A 13,675-nucleotide genomic window follows, 5' to 3' on the forward strand; every position below is an offset into this window, starting at 1 on the left:
ACTAGCCTTGGTGCCCCTTAGACATTCATAAGGCACACAGCATTCCTTGCGAGACCTTATCTCTTAGGCAGATGCCAGGGTTTTTCTCCCATAGGAGTACAGGAATGCAGGACTAATCTCAGGCAGCTTTAATTGGTTTTAGGAGAATGCAACCTGGCTGAGAGGCAACCAACTCTTTGCGGCTCACTCCTACTCTAGACCGATACTCTTTCAGGAGGAATATACCGTACCTGTTAAAGGAGAAAAGGGGGAAGAAAGAAAAGTAACGAAACAGAAGATGTGGGTGTAGTCAGTTGGTGTGAAAAAACAAACATTAAAAATCCTCATCTGCAGAGAGATAAAAATAGGTAGCGCATAGGAAGCTGCCTTATATGGACTCAGACCATTGCTCCATCTGTCTCAGTGTTTTTTGTCTACTCCACACAGACTGCCACTAGCTCTTTGGGGTTTTAGCTAGAAACACTGGGGATTGAACCTGGGACTGTCTGCATGCAAAGCAGATGCTCTACCACTGAGCTACAGTTGAGAAAGAGAAATTACCTATTTCAGCTTTCAGGTGTATCTCGACTTGGACACAAGTGAAAGAGCACACCAAGCTCTGCAGCCCCTTCAGCAAAGGCTGAACATGCACCTTCTCCAAAGCAGCCAGGTGCTACATATTATGGTATCATTGCATCACATTTCCAGTGTTTGCATTTTGTGTGGGTTTTTTCCCTGCTTGATAATTGGCTACAAATATCACTCTGCCTTCCTTGGGCCATCTACTTGCATTGGTTGGGGTGTGAAAAACCAGCCAGCGCCATTTGCAAATATTGGCCTACGGCCAACAAACACAGTTGCACAGTTAGCATCCGTCTGTTCAGCTGCCAAGGCTGCAAAACTCGGATTTGTCTCCATTCCTTTTAATTTTGCAAACAGTGTGTAGTTTGCTGTCAAAGAATAGGAACCTGGCTGGGCCAAATGCTGTCTTGCAGCCTTATGTTTTGATGACATCTGGCGGTCAGCTTGATAGATTATTTCCCAATGCTCTCAAACCACGTTTGCAGGTGGAATTTTGTTTCTCAAAATAACTGCTCACGTAAGTACTTCAGAAGTGTTTGATTAGCAATAGGGCTTTTATTGACTAAAGCTTTCTAAGGAGGAGGTCTAACACAAAAATGCACTTGTTGTCAGGGGGGGATTGTTCTCTTAAGTGAACACACCACAAAGAGGCATGAGTCAGTGCTTGCAGTTCCCCAGTCACCATGGACAACTGTCATGGAAACAGATATAACTCTGTAATCTTGCCAAATCCATTCAGCTTTGCCACCAAGGGAAGTGTGTGTTTGAAGAGCGCAGGCATATGTGCTTTGGCCTCTGCTGAATAATGTCTGCCAGCATGAGTGTGGCTTGGGGGAAATGTGTGGCTGTAGACAAAAATAAAATTATAGACATTCATAGAAATCCAACCTCATACCCAGAACCTGGGCCACCCCTGAGAGTGGACCTGTGCCCTACTTTACAGAAGAGAGATCTCTTTTCGAAGGGATGCGCTGTTTGACGGATTGTCTGACTGAAAGATAAAAGAGCCCAAAGAAGGGGCTTGGAGAAGTTGTCCATCAGTTGCATGTAGATAGCAGATTGAGAAGGCACACAGGTCACTTGGTCATAGGGCGGGATTCAACAAATAAGTCCAGTCAGTGGAAGCCCTGCACATGTGATCTCACTCAAAAAAACCCCCAAAGCCTTGGTAAACTTGCAGGTCTGGAGTTTTCACCAGTCAGACAATTGGGATGCAAGCTTTTAACACTGCAGAAGTCCTATGTTCATATTTACAAACCATAAGATTGTAGGGAATAGTCATTTTTTGGATAATGCAATATCGGGGGAAATGTAGTGACATATCCCTTAAGACAGTCTTCATTGTTAGCTTACTTAAAATTAATGAGAGGCTTCCTGTGAATACAGAAAACTATCTTGAGCATGATTGCATGGATCTGCAAGACTTTGCAGTCAAGAGGTACTCTGAAAGATGTTCTGTGTAGAAGCCACACATGAAGAAGTTGCTTCTGATATTTGCTGAAGCAGAGAAAACTAAACTATACAGTGCAAAATGTGGCTTGAAGTATGTCATGGTGCCTATTTTATATCCAAGTAATTCCATTTTTCATTTTCACATATATTTAATATGTTGTATATCATTTAAAAGAGAATTTCCAAAGGTTTCATTGTCTGGCAACTGTTTTTCAAAACAACATTTTAAACCTCAGGGTTTTTTTAAACAGCCAGAAGCAGGACATGCAATATGACTCAGAATTTCTTTAATTCCCCCCCCCCCAATCTTCCATTAAAGGCCTCTCCAAGGGAATAGATAATAGCTTAATGACCTTTTGTTGCATTGATAGTTTTGCTTTATCATTTGATAAACTGAGAAGAATAGGAATAAAATCAGATGAGCTAAAGACAATAAAACTAGTCTCGGCTTTGTGCTATGTTGGTTACAAAAACACTTACTTTTCCCACCTAACCAAATGACAAGATATATATGTGTGTCTGTTTGAACTTTATTCTCTTCTTTGAGTTTATTAGCATTAAGAAAATGTGACAAGATGTCACCTAAAACATTATTTACATGCAACAGTTCTTATGACCAACACATCACAATATGCAACTTACAAAACATATACCGGTATGTGTTGTCATGCACATCTAAACTCCTTTTTAGGAATGTTGTAATTTCGTTCCTGATTCTTCTTCTTCTTCTTCTTCTTCTTCTTCTTCTTCTTCTTCTTCTTCTTCTTCTTCTTCTTCTTTGGCAATCACTCGTAGCCGAGTAATATTGTCTTCCATAAACGTGGTTTTAAAGGTGAGTCCGTACGTGACTGTGGAGGTCAATTCTGGATCCATACGTCCTTCCACAGTGGGGACATAGTTTTCTGGGTGGGTGTTGATCATAATTATAAGGCCTATTATTTGTACAATACCATCAGTGTAGGGCACCTTACAGAGTTTTACAAAAAGAGACAGGCCATTGCTTTCAAGAAGCTTACAATCTGAAAGATACTGTATTTTTCCGTGTATAAGATGGTGTTTTTTGCTTTAAAAAAATTAGGCAAAAATTGGGTGTCGTCTTATACATGGATAGTGAATGCATGCGATTAATGGCAGGAGCAAGCAAGAGATTGGCAGCAGCAATTGGGCGGGTGATTGGTGGCTGCGGCAAGACCTGCTGGTGATTGGTTGTGACTGTGGCAATTGGGCAGGTGATTGGCGGCTGCAGCTAGGTGTGCGATTGGCAGTGGCTGTGGCAAGCGATTGGCAGTAGCGAGCATGCGGGTGAGTGATTGATGGAAGTGACCTCCCCCACCCTCCAAACAAGCTAAACAACTCAATTTCTTGATATTGGGTTTAAAAAATTAGGGGTTGTCTTATACATGGGGGTGTCTTATACTTGGAAAAATATGGTGACTCAGGCAAGAGAATGGTGGACATGTTACTGGCCGTTCCGTAGTTTGCCTGTGTAGAGATTAAAAATAAGACACAGCTGGTTTTTGGTATCATTTAAAGCACCATTCATTGTTTGTTTTGCAATGTTTGGCAGATTGCTGTTCCTAGTCATTAAAATTTTAGTTGCATCATGTGATCCTGTGTCTCCAAACGGAAAAAATGCCATGCTTCCTCATTAGGCCCAGTGGGCACTGCCACTCTGGTGCCATGTTATAAACCAAGTTGTTCCATCCAGAGCAGGAAATGCCTCTTAACCTCTAGTTAAAAACCTCCCACCCAAAAACCCAAAATATCCTCAACCTACCCCAAGTCTCCTGTTAAAAAAGCATTGATTTGACGCATATGACTAACCACATTGCTCTTTTACACAGCTCCTGACACAACGCTTGGCAAATCCGTCCCTTTAGGCTCTTCCTAATGCCTTTCACGAGCCTGTTTGGTCTGTCTGCTTAAATGCTTTGGGACACCAAGTAGACGTCCAAAGGCATTTCCCATGCTTTTTGCCCTATTGTGTGCAATACAATTTCACTGCATAGGATCCCTAGTGACTCTGAAAAGAAAAAAGAGAAAATTATGTTTTAAATGAATGCTTAATGTGCTGTTGGCTAATGAAATATCTGTTAACGTATTGCTCTTTTGAAGCTGGAAAAAATATTCAGATAAAGTAGGTTAGAACACAATCGTAAGAAACTTTTCTAGACTGTTGTTTTACCGCACAATAAATACAAGTATTTGGGGGAAGGGTGACTGAGCAAGATGCCTTTTACGGGCTCCTGCCCCCCTGCCTAGGGGTGCATGCCTTCCCTTACCTCTGCATTAGTTTCCTGTGTGTTGCTTCCAGGCTGCAGAGGAACTGGCTGTCTTTCCTAGCCCTGCCAAGACCTTCTGGGATTGGTGTCCAGGAAGCGCAAGGCCCCGTAAAACCTTTGGCTGTATCATCTGATCAAAGTAAATGTGGGCAGTAAATTATCCACACAGCAGCTAACTTAAAAGAATGAGAAAGTGGGACAACTTGCCTCCAGCGAGGAGAGGCTATCACATGCATTGAATCAGCTTGCATGAGGATGACATTTCTGAAAGATGGCATTGCACAGATGGGCAAGCATCACAAGTATCACCAACTTGTGGTATGCTAGATTTCCTTTACTGGGTGGTATCACAGACTGATTAAGTTTTTGAAATCTTGAATTGCTTCTCTAGATTAAATAGTTCTCCTTACAGTGGTAAGGATAATTGCTTGTGAAATATTAGACACTGTCTTTAGATGCAAACCTGCACGACCCTAGCAAAATTGCCTAACATTAGCCACATTATATGCTAACCTGTTAACTTTGGGGTTGATTAGTGCTGGGAATATTGAATAGATCATAGAATCATAGAGTTGGAAGAGACCCTGAGGGTCATCTAGTGCAATGCAGGCCTATGCAGCTGTGCCATATAGGCCTTGCACCTGCAACCTTTGTATTATTGATGGCTGAATGTATGCCTGGCTATAAAAACAAAGCTATGTGGTGGCTGTTGTAAATAATACAAAGTGCCAGGAGTTCCCCATGTCTTTTGATTCCAAAGGAAACCCAAAGTCAGAAGTGCTGGAAACACAGAACCTTCACTGCTTGGAGAACTGGGGTATATGCATAACAGTGTTTTCTCAGTCCCTCCTTGCCATCTTGTTCTCAGCTCTTAAAGCTTCCTTCAAATCCTCATCTTTTTCCTGTAGCCTTTGATAAAACACATTCATCCTCATGTTTTACCCCAGGCTTCCTCAAACTCGGCCCTCCAGATGCTTTTGGACTACAACTCCCATGACCCCTAGCTAGCAGAACCAGTGGTCAGGGATGATGGGAATTGTAGCCTCAAAACATCTGGAGGGCGAAGTTTGAGGAAGCCTGCTTTACCCAGACTATACCAAAGTACACATGTAACTGAACTGAAAATTCTGAGAGAGCATTCCAAGCAGAGATTTTGATCTTCTGTTATCCTAACAGCATTAAGTGGGCTGTAAATCAAGGTGGACTTCTCTTAACTCTGGCATCATGCAATAGTATTCCAGTCTATACTTTCTATTTTATTTACATATATACTCAGGTTATTCTTAGGTGGGGAAAGTATTTGACAGGGTTACACTCCCTCTGAAGGAGCAGGTACACAGCCTGGGGGTACTGCTGCTGTCACCTGAGGCTCAGGTGGCCTCAGTGGCATGGAGTGCCCTCCATCAGCTTCAGCTGGTGGCCCAGCTGCATCCCTATATGGACAGCGAATAGCCTCACTTCTGCTAGCTATGCTCTGGTAACCTCTAGGTTACATTATTGCACTATGCTGTGCTTGAGGCTGCCTCTGAAAACAATTCGGAAACTTCAACTGATGCAGAATTCAGCACCTAGGTTGCTCACCAGGGCAAGATGGTTTGAGCATATTACCCTGACTGCACTGACTGCCAAGTAGTTTCTGAGCCCAATTCAAAGTTTTGACCTACAAAGCCTTAAACAGCTCATGACTGCAGGGACACTTGGAAGGTCTAGTCTCATGGGTCAATGTTTGCTGCAATATAAAGGAAAAATAAGTCACTTGACATCATTGGGATGTCAGATGATTGACAGGTGGGCAGGCCGCAAACACTTGTCAAAGTCCTTAGAGGAAGAGCAATATATAAATTTAATAAGTCACCCTCTGAGGTTATGGGACACCAAATCTGGCCAGAAAAAAATGTTATGGTCCCTTGACATAAAACTTTAGATTCCAAAGGTTTCTGTCAAGAAACAAGACCACTGTATAATAATTTTGTTCACAAGGAAAGTGTTTTAGGCAATGCATGTTCTACCCCAGATAAGTGAGCTGATTATCTAAGAGATCAGTAATTAGTTTCTCAGGCCTCTGGCTGAGACATTAGCTGACCTGTCTTGCCTGTAGTTTGTTTATAGAAGAATCAGACAAATGTTTTTTTCTGCTTTGCCTTCAACTGCTTTTTCTTGTCCACACCCTTTGGTATAAGATAAAAGAAGCTGGGAGTCTCTGCAAACTTTGAAGACTAAACTCTTACCATCTTTCATGTTATCCCAGGCAGCCTCCACTTAAGAAAAATGCTGTATTTGAAACACCACTCTTTGTAATAACAATCTTAAGATGCAGTGTAAGGAACTTAGTCCTTCATGCAAAATTACTGAAATAGCTATTTAGCGACAGTGGTGGGTGGGGTCGGGTGTAAAAGGCAGCATCAGTCTCTCTCAATTACCCCAGAATACTTTCCCAAAATTGACCTTTACATATTTGAAGGCTTCAAACATTCCTTCCTCCCTTCTTCCAGCAAATTAAATGCTCAAAAGAATGCCAGTCCACACTGACCTGGTTTTATGACTTCTAGAGAAATTTTAAAAAACAACCATCATCTTAAATGTGACATGTGTTCCATGAATAGCAATGTTAGGAGCTGCTTGCAAGTGGGTGTGAGCCTCTTCTATTATTAGGATTTGTTTGGGATTTTTCCTTTACTACTTTGGATTATTTAAGCAATTGACTTATTTTAAAATGAGGGATATATTTAGTTCAGCTTTGCATGGGACCCTGACCAGAAAAAAATGTAACAGTTTGTTTTTGATAGAACAAGAAAGCTACATGAATCTTGTTGATTGGAAAGTGTGGTTATCATTTTGTTTCAGTTGCTCAGAGGATATATTGCTGCATGTCTGGGTCCCAGAGTCGTGGGTGCATGGGCAATAGTAAAATTAATAAATTTTAGTAAAAGTTAGAATGAATCAAAGTTTGGTTAAAACTGTGCCAAATACTGAAACCCATTGATTAAGCTCAGTGCTTTTTTCCTGAGGGGACGCATACCCCTAAACATTTTGTGAATCTTTGTACTTTTGTCCAATTACTGTATTTATTCTGATTTGAACTATAAAATGGTGATTTTCTTGAGTCAAAATGAGAGTAGCCCTAAACATTTTTTTTAGAAAAAAGCACTGATTAAGCTAATGCTAACAACATTGACCAGCTTCCTCATGAGGTAATCACCAATAGTGGTTGAGTGATTTGCCTAACAAAAGGAAAGCAGACTGGGCCACTGAGGGATTCAGTGTGAGACAGCTAAATGGGTGAAGCCTCCCTGGGCCCTGGTCTTAGCTAGTAACACAAAAGGCCAGTAGCTTTGGTGTAGGATTACAGTTTGCCTGTGGTAAACAACAGGGGAAAGTGCTATTTTGCATCAGGCTTGGTAAACAGGGGTTGCCAGGGTGGCAGTAGGTGATGATATAAACAAAAGGGGGACTTGCGTTTGGAAGAAGTTCCGGGAAGAAGAAGCAGGAAATGGACAGAACTCCATCCAGGCTAGCTAAGATAAGCTGGCGGAGAGACACAGAGATGGTGCCCTGGAATCCACGGCCACACTCCTAAAGGAAGCAAGGCCTTCCTGAGATGTGAATGCTCTGAACTTTCTCCACAGTAGGCTCATGTGTAAATAAACCATATTTCATAAAGACACTTCAGTCTCTGCTGTGCCTCATTTTTCCAAAGGAAACATAAACCCTGGGTGAGTACCAAGACCCCTGGAATCTCACACCACTCAGCAGAGATTGGCGTGGCTTGTAACAATATGTTAATTGGGAGGGGAGGGCATCACTACTGTAAAAAAAAATAATAAAACCACTGTTTCAAGTGGTGGCTGATGCTCTCGTCTTCTGTTAACAGAGCCATGGGCCAAGGCTATGCACTCCTATAGCAAAGATGTGTGGGTTACAGAGCCCACTAAACTTCTCCTGGTTTTTGTGAGGCAGCCTGCATATCATGGCATCTTCACCCTTGTGTTGGCAAACCCTTAGCAAGCTACTGGGTGGAAAAGGAAGAAAAGGTAAGGTGTATCGGATGCATTCCCTTTCTCCCAGAACCAAGCCATTTTGTTCCACGGTCCTTCTTTGATCCTGCAGACGTGGGGGAACTGCCTGTGACATATATAGGTCATGAAAGAAGGATGTGGACATTGCAAGTGACACACTCAGTGTTCTTGCTCTTCTCCTTGTGGGTGTGCACCAGGAACTGAGAGACTCACAAGGTGTTTCCAGCTAAAGGAAAAATGCAAAATGAAGTTATGCAATGCGGTTTGCGAGAGACTGGTAGGATGTTCCTGAAGTGGCCTTTTGCTTTGGGGTGACCTAGGAGATGGCAGTGCTGAGCCTTGGAAGAACAGGTGCTGCCAAATCCTGAGAAAGCCAGGTTCTTGAGCCACCATCCTGGGAGGCCCACCATCACGGCTGTGACTGCAGTTAGCGAGAAGGCTTTTCAAAGGTAACTCATACTGAATACACTGGAATGGGGGAGAAGGAAAGAAAACCCGAGGGTTCTTCCTGCTGTTTAGTGTGTGCAATATATTGCAGGTCCTTCAGGCTCTGCCCTAGGTGGAAATGAGGCTCCACTTACATGGGGTCTGCCACAGAACTATGTCTCCCCCTCACTAAAGAGACCCATTGGTTGGTGACAGATCACATGGTGGCATGCAGAAGATCCTGGGTTCAATATCTTGTGCATCCCAAGCTAGAAGGATCAGGAAGCAGAGCTAGATAAGATTCCTGCTTTAAACCCTGGAGAGCCATTGCCAGCTGGAATGGGCACTTCTAGGCTAGAGAGCTTTAGGAAGGCTGCTGCTACTGCAGAACAGAACGCTCAAATGGGACATGGGACGGAATAAAGGAGTGAGGGTTGGATTTCATTGCTGTATGGCTAAACTGGATGGCTTGAGAAGACAAATTCATGGGGGATAAGGCTATCAATGGCTACTAATTGTGTTAGTTGTACTTTACTTGCACTGTCTGAGTCAGTGAGCCTCTGAGGACCAGGTGCTGGAAATTGATTTTATTTATTTAAATCACTTATGTACAACTTTATACATATATATCTTTAAAACCCTCAAAGCAATTTACAACCTAAAGCATGAAATAAAACATTGTAGATGAAAGCCAAATACACAAACATGTCGGAGAGAAAACATGTCAGCTTGTGAGATTCTCCAGTGACCCTTGCAGGGTTTGGCTGCACTTATTTTTTAGACACCTCTTTTAAGGGTGCTTTTCAAAGGATATAGGTGGGGGGGGGGACCTGACTCCAAAAAGCAGACACAGATCAAACCTAACTGTGCCCAAATCTCCACCTTGCAAACATTTCCATTTTCTCCTGGGGCAGGAAAAACATAGCACCCTTCTTCCTTTTTTTCCAAGGCACAGAGGGAAATTGGCACAGCAGCCTGTATGCATCATGAGTGTGGCACAACTCTGGACAAAGTGTTCCAAGAATAAGCACACCAGTAAGGAAACAACCATTCATAATTAGCTCTTTGAGGGGGCGAGAGACGAGTAAATATAAAACCACAGCAACATAGAGATGTAGAGGGTGAAGGAGTGAAGAAGACCGGTTGTGCAACTCACCAATGAGAGCAATCTCTCATCCTGTAGTTGAATGAACGCCAGGGTAAGATTATGAATAGAAGATGACATTGTTTTGATGCAAGCTTGTGGTTTCTTCTCCTGATACATGTACTGGGGCCATGTGATTGTCTTGAGTCACGTAGCCCTTTTCAAAGTAGACACTTGCTCTGGGAACGATAGACTTTCATATCAGATGGGTCTTTGCCTTTGATCAAAAAGATTGCCCCTTGGAGCTGTGGCCACTCCAAAGTCACACTGAGTCCACCTAATTGTCCACATGCTTCCACAGTCTTTCCAGAAGGTGAAAAGAAATGAAGATTGAAGTGAGCACTGCTGAAAAGAAGATTACTAGATCATAGAATTGTAGAACTCTGGAGTTGGAAGGAACCCAAGGGCCATCTAGATCAACCCTCTGCAATGCAGGAATGACATTCTGCATGCAGAAATCAGCTGCGCTAGCAAGTCGGCAGCATTGGAAACAACCCTAACAGCTGCTGATGCGACCAGTGTGCTCACGTAAAGAATGGAAGCGCAACAACAAAATTGTGAAATCTTTCAAATAAGACTATAAAAAGGAAAGCTGGATCTTTGGGGGAATTGGGACACAGTTACGTTCCTATAAAACAAAAATCTAAGTGAAGATGAACTTCCTTGATTTTGGGATCATTAATCTTGATGACTTCTCTCTTTTCCTCTCACTTCTATGCTCTCTTGGTATGAGAGCTTTTAATGGGACATTTTTTGAATTCCCTATGTATGTAAGACCTGAGACTGAGACAGAACGCCTGTTTGGTTCTTAGGAGGCAACCTAATCTTAGGTGCCCTGACAGAAAGAATGAAAGGGTGTCAGGACTGATAAGTAGCAGGCCTATGGAACATGTTCACAGCTTGGTACAAACTTAAAAAATAAATAAATGCCAGCCCTATCAGATTTCTGTGGTAAAGACGCTGCACATTCCTAAGAAGGAACTGACTCATGGGGAGTTGGAAAATCCATTCCCTGGACAGAGATATGGAGCAAGCCAGACTGATCTCAAATCAGCTGCCAAACAGGGCTGATGGAGGGCGGGGGAGCTTTCATGTCCTGGGAAGCAGCAAAGACTCTAAGACTCTGGTCTACACTGTGGAATTTCACTGCCATGGTTTTGTGAGCATTTCGAGAGGATAAACTGATTCACTCCGCCGGTATCAGCCCAAAGGGTCAGAGATGTCACCCACCTGGGGAATCTCTGGGAATTGTCCATTACAGTTTATGCCTCACTTTGATGGAATGTAATACAATACCAGCTCCCTGAAGCCTGTCCTGCCCCAAGCAGGAGCTCATTTTCACATTCCAGAGGAAGATTCAGGACCCTCTGTGGCCATTTGGTGAACTGTTTTCCAAGCACTTTTGAGTATTTGGACCACTGGTGCAGGAAGGATCTCTAAATTGTCTGCCCTTCCCTGGATCGTTGCTTGACCTGGGAGTGTGCTTTCCTCCTATGTTTTACATTCTCTCACCTGTCTACTCTGTGCACGGTAAGAACTGCTCCCGTTTTTACACATGGCTAAATTATGCACCTGAGAAACAGATGCCCAATGGGTGCTTGTGCTTCCTGCAACCAATGTCCATACCATGGAGGCCCATTCTGACAACAGTTAGAACAAGGATGGGGAATCTGTGGCTCTCCATATGTTGCTGGACTGAAACTCTCCCTGAATATTGGCTGGGGCTGCTGAGAGTTGGAGTCCAATGGCAACTGAAGGACCCCAGGATCCTCATCTGTGAATAAGATAATGAATAAAAAATATCAGTGAGAGATCACCTTGTTGCAAAGAGACTACAAGGCCATTTGCACCTTCCAAGCATTGAAATTGTTTTTTAAACGACAACTGCTGGGTGTCTCCTCCTTCACTGATTTTCCTTGCAATGTGGTGTTGCTCAGACCATTGAGCATTGTGTTCTCCCCTCCACACATGCACACCTTTTATTGCAAATCAGACAGCTGCAGGGTTGCACTTCTGCTGTCTGCATGTAGTTAGGTTGCCTGAGTGACGGGGATTAGTTTGAGCCTTCCCATTCTCCAAATGAACCACATTGTGTAAGGGGTTTCATCCTTTCTTTAATCTGAGGGCCGCATTCCTCAGTGCGCAATCTGCCAGGAGCCCCATACCAGCATTGAGCATGGCCTTTGTATTGCGTATAGTGGGTGAAAAGATACCAAGGGAAGATAAAAGACTGTTTATGTATGCAGCAACAGTGGCAAGAATTCCTTTAGCCCAGAAATGGAAACAACAAGAACTACCAACTAAAGAAGAGCGGCGATGAAAATGATGGACTTTGTGGAACTGGTGAAGCTGACAGGAAAAATCCGAAACCAGCATTATCAAAAGAACTGGAGCAAATTTATATGATATTTGAAAGATTACTGTAAGCAATTAACAACACTAGCAGGGTTGTCTGAAGACTAGTAATGAGAAATTTTCTCCCTCTTTATTAACTTAAATTTTAAAGTATTTTTTTCGTAATGAGTGAAATTAGAATTGGAAAATGTATAAAATGCAATGATATAAAGGCTGATTTTGAAAGCCATAAGGGGGAGGGAAGGAAGTCAGTGTGCTCTAAAGAGCCATGGAGGTAAAATGGATAACAATTATATGATTGTATATTATTAAATGGAAAACTAATAAAAATTACGGTATATACAAAAAAAGAAAAGAAAGTGGACCTACACCAGACTCCATTCTTCATCCAGGCAAGCAAGAGATATTGCCATGGTTCAAGCGCACATGCCAGCCAGACAAAATCATGAGAAAAGGATCAGAGGAGGGCCAGTGTGGCCAGGCTGCTTGGCAGAGTCCCCACAGCTAGGCCAAGAGTTCTGAAGGACTGAGGGTACCTATCCCTGACAAAGCAGATTTAGGTAGGCCCTAACTTCAGGAGAGGGACGTGGGTGGCTCTGTGGTTTAACCCACAGAGCCTCGGACTTGCCAATCAGAAGGTCGGTGGTTCGAATCCCCGTGACGGGGTGAGCTCCCGTTACCCAGTCCCTGCTCCTGCCCACCTAGCAGTTCCAAAGCACGTCAAAGTGCAAGTAGAGAAATAGGTACCGCTCCAACGGGAAGGTAAACGTCGTTTCCGTGCGCTGCTCTGGTTTGCCAGAAGCGGCTTAGGCATGCTGGCCACATGACGCAGAAGCTGTACGCCGGCTCCCTCGGCCAGTAAAGCGAGATGAGCGCCACAACCCCAGAGTCTGCCACAACTGGACCTAATGGTCAGGGGTCCCTTTACCTTTTAACTTCAGGAGACATAAGCCCATCTATCTCAGCATCCTGTTCTCACAGTGGCCAATGACATGCCTGCGGGAAGCCCACAAGCAGGACGTGAGCACAAAACCACACTCTCTTCCTGCAGCTTCCAGCAACTGGTACTCAGCAGTACAGAATCAGAGCACTGCTGTCATGGCTAGTGGCCATCAATAGTCTTATCCTCCACAAACCATTTTTTTTTAAGCCACTAGCCTGCATCTCCCGCACACACATCTCTCGAGTAACATTTGGGCTGTCGTCGTGTCATTGAGTTCATTGCCCACTCTCTCAAAGCAGCAGCTGATGAATGGGAGAAGGGAGCAAGAACATGTCAAGTCACTTTAACGATGTATTAACAGGATATCCTTTGGTTGGAAAGCTGCTTTTTGCCTGTTTGGACAGTGTAGTTGCAACCAAAGGAAACTCCGGAGTCCTGCCTCATCTTGGAAGCTCAAATATTGGAGCAAAGGCTGATTTTCTTTACCATTCCGCCT

This window comes from Podarcis muralis, chromosome 3 (assembly GCF_964188315.1).
Source record: "Podarcis muralis chromosome 3, rPodMur119.hap1.1, whole genome shotgun sequence".
Taxonomy (NCBI): Eukaryota; Metazoa; Chordata; class Lepidosauria; order Squamata; family Lacertidae; genus Podarcis; species Podarcis muralis.